General features: G+C 48.1%; 1 long non-coding RNA gene across 1 annotated transcript; it reads left to right on the top strand.

Moving 5' to 3' along the window:
• The first annotated feature begins 2503 nt into the window (after window positions 1-2503).
• LOC117090968 lies at window positions 2504-11697 on the top strand. Its single transcript, XR_004440180.1, has 4 exons — window positions 2504-2704; window positions 3120-3189; window positions 3301-3383; window positions 11607-11697. It is a non-coding gene; the product is annotated as an uncharacterized LOC117090968 (long non-coding RNA).
• The last annotated feature ends 1513 nt before the right edge of the window (window positions 11698-13210 follow it).

Below are 13210 nucleotides of genomic sequence, written 5' to 3'. Positions count from 1 at the left end.
TAACGCAACAGCCTTGCCTAATGTGTGGTAAGCACTGGATATGGATTTGCAATGTCATTATTAATGTTATTGTTTATGTTCCTGAAACGTAGTAGACTCTGAGTCATTTTGTTGAAAGGATAGTTAAACACACCCTTCCAAGTTCATGTACAGGGTCCCACTGTCCCTCCCTCCACATTTCTGCTTCTTCATTTCTTCAACCCCTTCTGAGGTCAAGCTCCACAGCCTCTTCTCCTGAAGCCCCTCCTGCCTATTCACCCCTCTGTGTCTACCTCAAGGCTTCAGGCCAGATGGGACTATAGAAAGAGCACTGGAGTTGGAGTCCCCAGACTAAGAATCAGACCATGGCTCTGCCACTTGCCAGCAGCATGACCCTGGCCCCGCAATTCTAAGACTCAGTTTCATGATCTAGGCCATGGGGGTAATGTTAGAAATTACCTTGAGAAACTGAACTGCCAATGGAAAGCTACTGGTGGAGGGATAGACAGTGTAGGGGTGAGCATATATATTTCCTGGCCAGGCTGGGCCCTGCTAGGGGCTGTTTGTGGACGGGAGTGACTGCACTGTCATGCAAATGAGTATGCAAATTACGTGCTCACATGTGCACAGGCACCTTCACACAAACATGTGCCTACAAGGGAATGCATGCATGCGTATGCAAACACATGTGATGCAGCCACATGGGAAGTGCCAGGACTTGGAGGAGACGGTGCTGTGTGATCTTACCTGAGTCTCCTACCTCTCTGAGCCTCCATTTTCTTTGTAAAATACGACGAGCCGCACCTGGCCCATGTTTAATTGTGTTGAGGACTGAATAGACAATGTTTGGTAATTCTGGTCGTGGTGCCTAGTATACAGTAAGCAGTTAATACATGGCAGCTGTGATGAGCTTCTTCATTTGTGAAGTCTCAGGCTGGAAGGAGTGTTCTCTGAGACCCCCACCAACTCGAAGGTCCTGTGAGGCTGTGGTTTTCGTCCCCCAATCTCTTAGAGTTTGTCAGTCATCTAGACTGGGGGGTCCTTGTGTAGGTTCCAGAAACTGGCCCCCAAGAGTTGATTCTGCCGTTCTTTGCCTGTGCTGGAATCTCTGGCCTGTGGCAACTCTAAGAGTTGTGCTGGTGGACCCAGTGACAGATGAGGAAATTGAGGCCCTGGGTGAGGCTGGAGTCACCAAGGCCAGCCCAGAGCTGGAGGTGGGACGGACATTGGAACCTAGACTCCTGGGTACCTGGGGCTGGGCTTCTGCAGCCAGCAATTTTTTTTTTTTTTTCAGACAGAGTCTCACTCTGTCTCCCAGGCTAGAGTGCAGTGGCACGATCTCAGCTCACTGCAACCTCTGCCTCCTGGGTTCAAGCCATTCTCCTGCCTCAGCCTCCAGAGTAGCTGGGACTACAGGCACACGCCACCATGCCCAGCCACTTTTTTTTTTTTTTTTTTTTGTATTTTTAGTAGAGATGGGGTTTCACCATGTTGGCCAAGATGGTCTCAATCTCCTGACATCAGGTGATCCACCTGCCTCGGCCTCCCAAACTGCTGGGATTACAGGTGTGAGCCACCGTGCCTGGCCTGCAGCCAGTGTTTTTGCAGCCTTTTCTGCACAGAGCAGAAGCTGGGCATGTTGGCTCAGTCTGAGTGTCCTACTTCAAGATGTGACCCATCTCAGGGTCACCAAGTCCTGAGCAGTGCTCCTCACCACACACACAGACACAAATTAAATCAAATGCATTGTATGTGAAGACCCCATAACAGGAATAGGCACTACCCTGTATTGAGTACTCACTATGTAGAAGCACTTCCCACCTGTTTCATCTCAGCCTCATATGTAGGAAGCTGAGGCAAGGAATGTGTTCAAGGACACACAGGTCAGAAATAACAGAGTTGGAACTTGAACCTGGGTCCTCTTGACTCCAGAGTCTCTGCCCTTAACTTTGATGCTCCTGTGTCTTGTCAGTGAAGTCAAGCAGAGAAAATGGGTTTGCAAACTGCAACAGGCAGGGCCGACCTAGGATCAGAGGCCTTGATTGCTCCTGGGTTTGGCGGGTGGGGGAGTAGGAAGAGGTGCCCAGCCTAGAGGCTGCCGTAGCAAGAACCGCCCACTGCGCCCTCCAGAAAGGGGTCCCCATTTTCTTGCGATGCCAGGGAAGGTCGGGCAGTGAGCACATTAAATAAGGCCATAAATTTGTCATGAAGACTGGAAATGAACAGGGCTTATCATTTATGGATGGAATAATTAAGCCACTGCTTTTGGTGGCTTCACTGAGGGCTGTGCCTGGACTCCAGGCATCGCCAGCAACCAAGTCAGGGACTGGTTGGGGGATTTCACTGTCGTCCCCCCAAACCCAACCATCTCACACCAGACCCTGAAGAGACTCCACCAGCGGCCAGGACAGCCACCTACTCAGTCAGTACAGACCACCCAGGCTTTGTGAGGTCATAAAAACCCTGAACAATCCCAGGGAGATCCCTCTCTCAAACTCTGCCCATGGAGGGGCTGCCCACCTCCTTAGATAGAAGTGGTGGACCTGGCTTCCTGGAACAAAAAGAGGCCCCTGGTATGGTAGAAAGTGTGAAGCATTTAGACCGACCTGGGTTCAAGTCTTAGCTCTCTCATGCTCCAGCTGTGTGCCTCTAGGCCAGTGACTTCACCTCTCTGAGCCACCTCTCAAAAATCGGCAAAATAGACCAGGCAAAGTGGCTCATGCAGGTAATCATTGTATTTTGGGAGGAGATAGGATTGCTCTAGGCCAAGCATTTGAGACCAGCCTGGGCAACACAGTGAGACTTCATCTCTACAAAAAACATTTAAAAAGTAGCCAGTGTGGTGGTGCACACCTATAGTCCCAGCTACACTGGAGGCTGAGGCAGGAGGATCGCTTGAGCCCAGGAGTTCTAGGTTACAGTGATACAGTGAGCTATGATTGCACCACTGCACTCCAGCCTGGCAGACAGAGTGTAACCCTGTGTCTTAAAAAAAAAAAAAAAAAAAAAAAATAGGCAAAATAGTGTTTTATGAGTTATGTGGAGGATCGAGTTAAATCATAGCTATGAAGTGCCTAGTGAGGATCAGGCATATTGTAATTGCTCTACAAATCCAGCATGTCATTTCTTTCTCCCAACAGAGTTCTCAGGACTAGAAGGCTCAGAGAGGCAATGAGACTCAACTGAGGAAGCACAGCAAGTGAGCAAAAAGTGGGTGCCTACTTCCTTCCCCTGGAGTTCCCTGTCATCTATCATGCATGGTATAGGGCTCAGCTCATTCCCCAAGAAAAGGCTGAGTTCCCATCCCCTCCCTGCTCCCAGCTACCGCAGGTCAGTGGAGAAGAGAGGGAGGTCATTGCACAGGTGATTGTAGCCACTAATATTTCTGGAGCTTTTGCAGTGGGGTAAGTGCTGTCCTAGGTGCTCTGCACTTGTGATTTCATTTTATTCTCCAAACAACGCTTTGAAGTGGGAACCATTATTATCCCCATTTTAGAGGTGAAGAAACTAAACTCACACCCAGATCCTTGACCTGAGTCACTTACCAAGACGTGGAATTTGTATGTGATTTCCTGGGTTCTGGCAATGTCAGGCTTGGGGGAGGATAGCAAATTAAGACTATTTGGACTCTGCCGGCACATTCCAGATTTCCAGCTTTGATATTCCATCTTCTTGAATGGGTTCAAGCCCTTTTTTACAGATTGGGAGACTGAGGCCCAGCCATAGAGGCAGAGCCTTAGAGTTTGCCCACTAGTTCTCCAGGGCCTGTCCCATCAGTGGCAGATACCAAGGCTGACGCAATCAGAGAGGCCTCTGCCACCTGCCTTGGGGAAGGGTCTGGACCCTCCTTGCCTCCCCACCCCACCCACTCTGCATCACTATGGCAACCATGCAGGTGAGCCTCATCACCGCTAATCCTCTAATTACCAGCCACCTCTTCAATCGGCTGTAATTACTTTGGGGACACAGTTAACCTCTCATTAGGAACGCACGGCCGCTTTCTCCAAAAGCACAGCAGTGACATGCCTAGTAATTTACCGCCCCGGCTCGCAGGGCCGCTTTGTGTTTAAGTCGGGCGCCATTGCATCCCTGTCATTACTCCAGCCCGGTTGTCATGACGATTAATCATTCAATCCCTCATCAGCAACTTTTGCCAAATGTCACCCCGCTCTTGATCAAAATCCATCCTGCAGCCCGACACTGGGGGACTAATGACTTGGAAATAGGCTTCCCCATTCCTGAGAGCTTTTCCCCAAGACTCCTTTTCAGCTCCCTCCAGGAAAGGGAAAGAAAAATGTGAGCTCAGTGTGGAGGGGGGTGAAGGAGGGTGGTGAAGGTGGCAGAAAAATTAGCATGTATTGAGTGCTTACTCTGTGCTAGGCACCTGGGGGACATCCATTCATTTAACCCTAATGGCAACACATTTCCTAGAAGGGGAAAACTGAGGCTTAGGGAAGCTGAATGGTTTGCCAACAAGGAATTATACAGAGAGTCTTCCTTAGACCTCTCTGATTCCCAAGCTGGGCTGTTTTGACCAGACCTCAAGAATCTTGACCATCACCAATTATCAAGGATCCTGGAATGCCGGAGTTTGGACAGCCCAGTTTAATGGGCCAGAAATTAGCGCTGGCCCATAAAATCTAGGGCAAAAAGCATTAAGAGACAAACCCGGACACTTTATGATAAGGAGCCCAATCCAGGATGAGCAGATAACTGTTGTGAATACCTATGCCCCCAACAACATGGCAGCAACATCTGGCAGACAGCAACCTCAGAATCCAGATGAAGAAATAGGCTGAAACATATCGGTAATAATGCCATAAAATTATCTAGACTAAGATTCTTGACCTGGGGTCCTTGGAGCTTCATGATAGACTTTGGTGGCCCATGAGGCCCCTGAAAATCAGGCTACATTTTGATTGGATGTATGGGCATTTTTCTAGGAAGATGCTACAGAAAATGCTGAGAACTACTGCTCTAGTACATTTCTCTCATCTTTCCCCATATCCCTATTATATAGAAGGGAATACTGAGGCCCAGGTAGGGGCCATGGCTTGTCCAAAGTTTCATAGCAATTCAGGGTGGAAACCCCAGGTCCAAGCAGGGGTGAACTCTTTCACAGATGCCTAGAGCAGCCAAGTAGGGCGGGGCAGGCTGTACAGTGCACAACCCCAGGAGGCCTTCATGAAGACAGTGATATGCGTGACACCTTCCTCTCCGGGTTCTGCTAGATCAAGGGGAAGATTTTTTTCTCCTTCACAGTGGCCGCCAGCCCCCCAGTCCTCACACTCCTATGGAAGCCCAGCCCCCAATCCTGCTAAAGGAATCTTTCCTAGGCCCCTCCTAGGGAACGTTCCTGCTGGCTGGGCGGCCAGCATGTGTGAGACATAATTACAGCACGTTGTAAATGGCATTAACAGACTGTCACAGCAGCCACATGGTATTAGCAAATGGCTCTGTCTTCATCATGCAGTCCCCGCAGCCCCCGGGATACAGCACTTCCCAAGGGGTCTTCTTCCAGGTCCAGGTTGCATAAGCCTCCTGGTGGCGGACTAGGGGTGGGGGAAATGATTCAACTCACAGAGACCTGGCGATTCTCCAAGGCTTTCTGAGGTCTCAGCAAAGAACTGAGTAAAAAGTTAGGAAATCTGATTTATAAACCTAGTTCAGCAGCAAACTTTCTGTGAGGGACAAACTAACCTTTACCAGACAGCTACTTATGTGCCAGGTGCTCTAGAATGTCATCTTCTTTAAACCTCATAACAACAGCTAAACAATTATATTCACCTTGCTTTACTGAGGTTCAGAGGGGAAAGGTCGCTTGTCCAAGTCCCTTCAGTTAATAAGTGGCAGATGTAGGATTCAAACCAAGGTCTGATGCCTTCAGAACCTGGGCTTTTCCATATATCATGTTGCTTCTTTGGAAAATTCTTTGATCAGTTTTCTGACAATAGAATCTATAGCCTTGAAGGTAATTCTCTAAAGCTGCCAGCCCACCGGAAAGTTACCAGCCCCTGAGCTCTACTTAATGGGGTTTCCATGGGAGCAACATAGTAACGATATGGTAATAATTGAGATAATAACAATTGTTAAATGTTTCCATACAGTTTATCCTATGATTCTTTGTAACAAACCTGTGAAGAAAAAGGAACAAGTAATCCTATTTGAGAGAGTTGAAAACTAAGGCCCAGAGGGGGAAAGGAACTTCCTCAAAGTTCCACAGTAAGTCTGTGGTGGAGCCAGGATGAATTCCCCTTGTGTCCTAATTTTCAGTCCTGGTTTTTTTCCACAAGCCATGGAGAAAGGTGTCCATAGGGCTGTGTCTGGAGACAGAGCAGGAGAGCATTCATTCTTCCCGGTGCTTCCTGCCCTCCCACCTGCCCAGTGGACACCAGTGATTTATGCTTTATCTGGGAGGCCTCCAGGCTGCAGGCAGCAGGATGGGCTGCTTCCCGACTGGTAAACAAATCCCCCACTGAGCAGGTCATATTTTATCTGGGCCACCACCTGCCAGCTCATTTGCTTACAGATACAGGTGCTTCACCAGGAAGGAATTAGCGATTACTTAGCCCAGAGACCCTGGCAGATAGAGAGCAAGCCTGGACCATAGCTGGGGTGGGAAGCCAGGAACCTGTCTGTGAGGTCTCTATCTCCTCCCAGACCTTTATCCTGATCTGGAACCAAAGGATAGGTAAGAGTCAAGGATAGAATGAGGGGCCGCGTGCAGTTGCTCACACCTGTAATCTCAGCACTTTGGGAGACTGAGGTGGGAGGATCCCTTGACCCCAGGAGTTTGAGATCAGCCTGGCCAACATGGCAAAACCACATCTCTACTAAAACTATAAAAATTAGCTGGGTGTGGTGGCGCACACCTGTGGTCCCAGCTACTCGGGAGGCTGAGGCACCAGGATCACTCAAACCCAGGAGGTGGAGATTGCAGTGACCTGAGACTATATCACTGTACTCCAGCTTGGGAGACAGAGCAAGATTCTGTCTGGAAAAAAAAAAAAAAAAGAAGAAGAAGAAAAAGGATAGAAGGAGAAACCTACCTGCTTTGGAGGAAGCTGATCCCCTGCTCCCAACCCCATCCACATTCTACCAGTTCTTCAGAGTTTGGTGCCAATAACCCCACTCTCGGCAGACTTCCAAGATCAAAAAAAAAAATGACCTATCACTGTTGATCTTAACCTTTATCATGAGGCTGAGCTAGTGTTTGTCAGTCTTTTCCACTGTCATATTACTCTGGAGAGCAGTGGCATGATCACAACTCATGGCAGCCTCAACCCCCTGGGCTCAAGCAGTCCCCCCACCTCAGCCTCCCAAAGTGCTGAGATTACAGGTATAAGCCTGTAATGTTACTTTCGTGTTTCCTCCTTTCCATATTGTACTCTTCAGAAGGAAGTCACTAAATGCATCCCAAACTTCAGGAGTGGGAAGTTACGCAGCACCTCCTTGAGGGCAGAGTATTTACATAAATTATTCAGAATTATTCTGCAAAGGAGATTTGTATGTTCTCTTCTTTGTTTATTCAATCATTTATTTTTATTAGTGTGGACTCATGGATATTTGTTTCATACTTTGAGTCACGATCCAGTGCCACTGTGTGCTTTTTAAATGACACTTGGCTCTTTCTTCCTTGGTTCACCAGTAATTACCAAAAAATCTGTTCTAAGGCAATCTTATTCCGTGGTATTTTAATAGGCAATCCCCTCAAAATAGATTTTGGAGGCAAGTCATTTGGGTAATGGTGGAAAAGGATTGGAAAGAGATCTTGACTGCACTGACTGGTCAGACTTTTTTTTTTTTGGAAGATAGCATCTTGCTCTGTTGCCCAGGCTGAGTGCTGTTGTGCAATCAGAGCTCACTGCAGCATTGACCTCTCAGGCTCAAGGAATCCTCTTGCCTCAGCTCTCAAGTAGCTAAGACTACAGGCATGCATCACCATGCCCAGCTAATTTTTTTTTTTTTTTTCCAGAGATGAGGGGGTGGTCTTGTTGGTCTTGAACTCCTGGCCTCAAATGATCATCCAGTCTTGGCCTCCCAAAGAGTTGAAATTATAGGTGTGAGCCACCATGCCTGGCCCAAATCTTTTAATGTGCTAATAATGTGAGTAGTGAATCACTTAGAGGAAGGTCTAATAGGCAACATTTCCCACATTTTTTTTTTCCTGGAACCCTGGTCTGGGGGCAGGGGAGGAGGGGCAGGTAAAGGACACATATGAGAAAATCATCAAACCAGGAGCTCTTAAGGGCAAAGATCATGTTTTATCCTCCTCTTTCTGTCTAGAAATTAGTACAGAGAAGGTGCCAAGGAAAAGTAGTTGGATAGGTGGAAGGATAGATAGATGGATGGACGGGTGAGTGAAAGGGTGAATGGATGGATGGATAGATGGATGGATGGATGGATGGATGGATGGATGGATGGATGAATGGATGGGTAAGTGGATGGTTATGTAAATGGATAGATAGAAACATGGAAAGATGAACAGGCAGAAGGTGTCTGTTCTGTGTGGTTGGTAGATGGATGCATGAATGAGTGAGTTGGCAGGTGGACGAATGGATAAATAGTTGGGTTGGTAGGTGAATGAATAGATGGATAAATGAGTTGATAGGCGGATGACTGGATACATAGATGGGTTGACAGGTAGATAAATGGATGGATGGATGGATGGATGGATGGATGGATGGATGGATGGATGGACGGGCAGACAGACAGAAGGATGGATGGATGAATTGGTAGATTGGAAGGTGAATGGGTTGATAGATGTTGACTTCCAGGTTTTTGTTGTTGTTGTTTTGAGATGGAGTCTTGCTCTGTCACCCAGAATGGAATGTAGTTGTGTGATCTCGGCTCACTGCAACCTCCATCTTCCAGGTTCAAGCAATTCTCCTACCTCAGCCTCCTGAGTATCTGGGACTACAGGTGTGTGCCATCAGGCCTGGCTCATTTTTGTATTTTTAGTAGAGATGGGGTTTTGCCATGTTGGCCAGGCTGGTCTCGAACTCCTGACCTCAGGTGATCTGCCCGCCTCGGCCTCCCAAAGTGCTGGGGTTACAGGCGTGAGCCACTGTGCCTGGCCCCTGACTTCTGGTTTTGATAGTTTTCTTTTTTAGTACTAATAATATCCCACGCTTCTATTACCCACAAGCTTCCAGAGTTAGGGCTTGAGATAATTGGTCACTGCTGACAGAGGCAGTGAAAGTAATGACCATTTATTATACCCTAACTCATGGCAGGCACTTTGCATGCTCTGCCATCCTCACAACAGTCTATGTGGTAGGCATTATTATTTCTCCCCATTATTCAAAGGAAGAAACTGAAGACCAGAGAAGTCAAGAAACTTGGACAAAGTCCCCCAGCAGGAAAAAATGATGGAGCTGGAATTGGAGCTAAGATCTAAGTCTCTTTACTCCCCAGATTCCTCACAATGGCTTATCATCACTTCTCATTCCCTTTGCTGGGCCCCACCAGGTCAGTGGGAAGATGACAAAGATCTTCAGTGACCTGGGGAAGAGAGAGGCAACATTATAGGACTTGCTATATCTTTTCATCCAGCACCAGGCTGCAGAATGCTCCCAGCTGAAATAGAACAGAGTCCCTGGAAACAAAGAGCCAAGGGGTGTTCAGACCAGATGCGCATGTGTATGTGTGTGTGCATTTAAAGATCTATGCTGGTTTTTTCTTTTTTCTTTTTTTTTCTTTTCTTTTTGAGATGGAGTCTTGCTCTGTTGCCCAGGCTGGGGTGTAGTTGCACGATCTCGGCTCACTGCAACCTCCACCTCTCAGGCTCAAGTGATTCTCGTGTCTCAGCCTCCCGAGTAGCTGGGATTTACAGGCATGCACTACCAGGCCTGGCTAATTTTGTATTTTTAGCAGAGTAATTTTGTATATTTAGATTCAACATGTTGGCCAGGCTGGTCTCAAACTCCTGACCTCAAGTGATCTGCCCACCTCAGCCTCCCAAAGTTCTGGGATTACAGGCATGAGCCACCGCACCCAGTTTATAGTGTTTTATATAGCTACCTGTGTTGCTTCCAAAAATATGATTTGAAGTAGTTGACATTTTAAAAATCCCTGCCTAGTTATGCCATTAAAATGAGAAATAAAAGGCCAGGCGCGGTGGCTCACACTTGTAATCCCAGCACTTTGGGAGGCCAAGGTGGAAGGATCACAAGGTAAGGAGATCGAGACTATCCTGGCTAACACAGTGAAACCCCGTCTCTTCTAAAAATACAAAAAAATTAGCCTGGTGTTGGTGGCGGGCACCTGTAGTCCCAGCTGCTCAGGAGGCTGAGGGAGGAGAATGGCATGAGGCAGGAGCAGCTGAGGTAGTCCCAGCTGCTCGGGAGACTGAGGCAAGAGAATGGCGGGAGGCAGAGTTTGCAGTGAACCGAGATCCCGCCACTGCACTCCAACCTGGGTGACAGAGCAGACTCCGTCTGAAAAAAAAAAAAAAAAAGAAATAAAATACAAGAGAATTAAGTATAAAGAGTTGGGAGCAGAGCGGTATCCAGGCTCTCACATCAGAGGCAATGAGGTATACTATTGGATGGAGGAATGGGGAATATGCAGAAAAAGACTATTCTCTGACCGCCCTGTCTTTGTTTTTCATAGTCTTGCAAGGTCAACATATTCCCTTAAAATTGTTTAAAAGCCACATTAAAAAAAGAATGTTTTTTTCCTATCAGTATAGACAAAGTCAAATTATATCAGAAAATCTAGGTTAAGGCAATAATGGCAATTGAAATCTAAACCTGGTCCTGAACTTCCTAGCAGCCATGGCAAAAAGGCAAATGAGTTTGTTTTCTTAGTTCTCATGGTCTTCCAAAAGCAACGTTTAAGGAAAGTGTAATAAAGTCTAGGTTTTCTAGAGAGAGAGACTTTTCTGCATGCTGAATCCCGAGAGGGATACGTCCCCTGGGCCATTTGAGCCTCCATGTGACGTAGAATGACCCTGAACAACATCATGGTTCAGTTTCTTTTTTTTTTTTTTTTTTTTTTTTTAAGGTGGAGTCTCGCTCTGTCGCCCAGGCTGGAGTGCAGTGGCGCAATCTCGGCTCACTGCAAGCTCCGCCTCCGGGTTCACGCCATTCTCCTGCCTCAGCCTCCCAAGTAGCTGGGACTACAGGCGCCCGCCACCTCGCCCGGCTAGTTTTTTGTATTTTTAGTAGAGACGGGGTTTCACCATGTTAGCCAGGATGGTCTCGATCTCCTGACCTCGTGATCCGCCCGTCTCGGCCTCCCAAAGTGCTGGGATTACAGGCTTGAGCCACCGCGCCCGGCCGGTTCAGTTTCTTTATTGCTGTTTTGCATTCTACATGTGGTTCTTCCTCATGTCAACCCTCAACAACCAGCAAGGGCTCCATCAGTTTGTGGCACTGGGTGGGCAGTTCTCCTGGGGAAGGAATAAGTTGATCTGACTTGATCCAGGGACCCTGCTTGGATCATCTGGTGGGTGGAGGATGGTTGTCTTCAGGTGGCAGCAGGAGTGGCAAATAAGACTCTAGCAGCCCTGGGAGCAACAGGAGGGTGTGGGAGGCAATGGACACAGGGCAGTTAACGTTCCTAGTATCCAGGATTGGACCAGAGAAACCAAGTCTTTCACTCCCTTCTTCCTCCCTGGAAAGGCCTAACCAGGGCATCTGCACACCAGGAAAAGGCCTCAGCCAAACCTAGTAGAATGAGCTTTGAAATCAGATCATCAAGACTCAAGTCCTGGCTTGTCGCTGGTTAGCTGTGTGACCTTGAACAAGTCTCCAAGCTTCTCTGGTTCTCCATGTCCTCATCTGGAATGTGGAAATAGTCACGGCTCCATGACGTTGCTGAGAGCCTTAGATGAGGTAATGCATGTAAAGTCAGATTAGTATTATAGTTGCCAGTCTCCTTTCTGCCTTTGTTTTCTCTCCTTGTCTTGGAACAATCCAGTGTGCTAATGGCCCCCATGTGGGAGAGCCGAGCCTGATGCTTCTAGAGTGACATTCTTGGGGGTCCATGGCTAGATTTTACTGTGCTCATGAACCCCTGAAACAATAGGCAATATTAAGTGTATAAATGCATTTTTCTAGGTAGAGAGTCCATAGCTTCTCTCAAGTACCCAAAGGGACCCAGGACCCCAAGAAGCCAGCAGTCACTGCCCTGAGGGGTGGGTCTGACCCTCCTGTCCTGTGCTGCCCTAACCCCAGACTCCGGGCCCAGTCCTCAGGTCATCTGCCAGCCTCAAGCGTCATCAGGTCCCAACCTGGCTGGGTTCTTCCTTTGCCACAGCGAGGGAGATGAGCAGACCTGGTTCTTAGAAGGGTGTAGCCTTGATCTGGGCTGGTATCAGGAAATAAAGGTCCAAGAGTGTATTGAGATCAGGCGCAGTGGCTCACGCCTGTAATCTCACTGCTTTGGGAGGCTGAGGTGGGAGGATCACTTAAGGCCAAGAGTTCAAGACCAGTCTGGACAACAAAGCAAGACCTCATCTCTACACAAAATAAAAACTTAGCTGGACATAGTGGTGTGTGCCTGTAGTCCCAGCTTCTCAGGAGGCTGAGGCAGGAGGAATGCTTGAGCCCAGGAGTTTGAGGCTGCAGTGAGCTATGACCGCACCATGGCACTGCAGCCTGGGTGACAGAGTGAGACCCTGTCTCAAAACAAACAAACTCCAAATAGTGTATTGAAAACTTATGAGGAGCTGTAAGTACCTGCACCTGTGATCTTCTTTCATTGGCCCTGAATCCTGGGATGATTATCCCCATTCTAAAGCTGAGGAAACTGAGGCCCAGAGAGGGGAGTGGGAGGGCTCACTTAGAGCTAGAGGCAGTGCTGGGATTTGGGCCCAGTGCTGGTTGATTCCAGAGCATGTGCTCTTTCCATAGTGCCACAGCGGGCCCAGGAAATCCGTGGGGGTCTGAAGATGGGAACAGGCCTGCAAGGTACCGTTGTTCAGGTTGTGCCCTGCCCAGGGACACGTGGTTGAGGAAGTGGCATTGGGAGTGAAATGCGTCTGAAATTTAGCTCGAGGCCCACTAGCCTAGGCCTGTCCTAAGGGCCTTCAACAGCCTAGAGAAAGAGTTGCCTTTCTTTTCTGGGGATAAATTATTGCCCCAGAATGGGGCTTTTTCCTAACGGGTCAGCCCAGAGTGAGTACCATTTTTTATAATTTCAATAAAGCCCCCAGAAAGGCTCCTTGCAATTCTGGTGGAAACACATTTTTTGGGTTGGTTGGTTGGTTGGTTGGTTTTGAGAC

Source organism: Trachypithecus francoisi, unplaced genomic scaffold (assembly GCF_009764315.1).
Source record: "Trachypithecus francoisi isolate TF-2019V2 unplaced genomic scaffold, Tfra_2.0 Lachesis_group11, whole genome shotgun sequence".
NCBI classification, from domain to species: domain Eukaryota; kingdom Metazoa; phylum Chordata; class Mammalia; order Primates; family Cercopithecidae; genus Trachypithecus; species Trachypithecus francoisi.
Note: the sequence above shows the minus strand (reverse complement) of the source record. Positions and strands in the feature narration are given on the sequence as shown.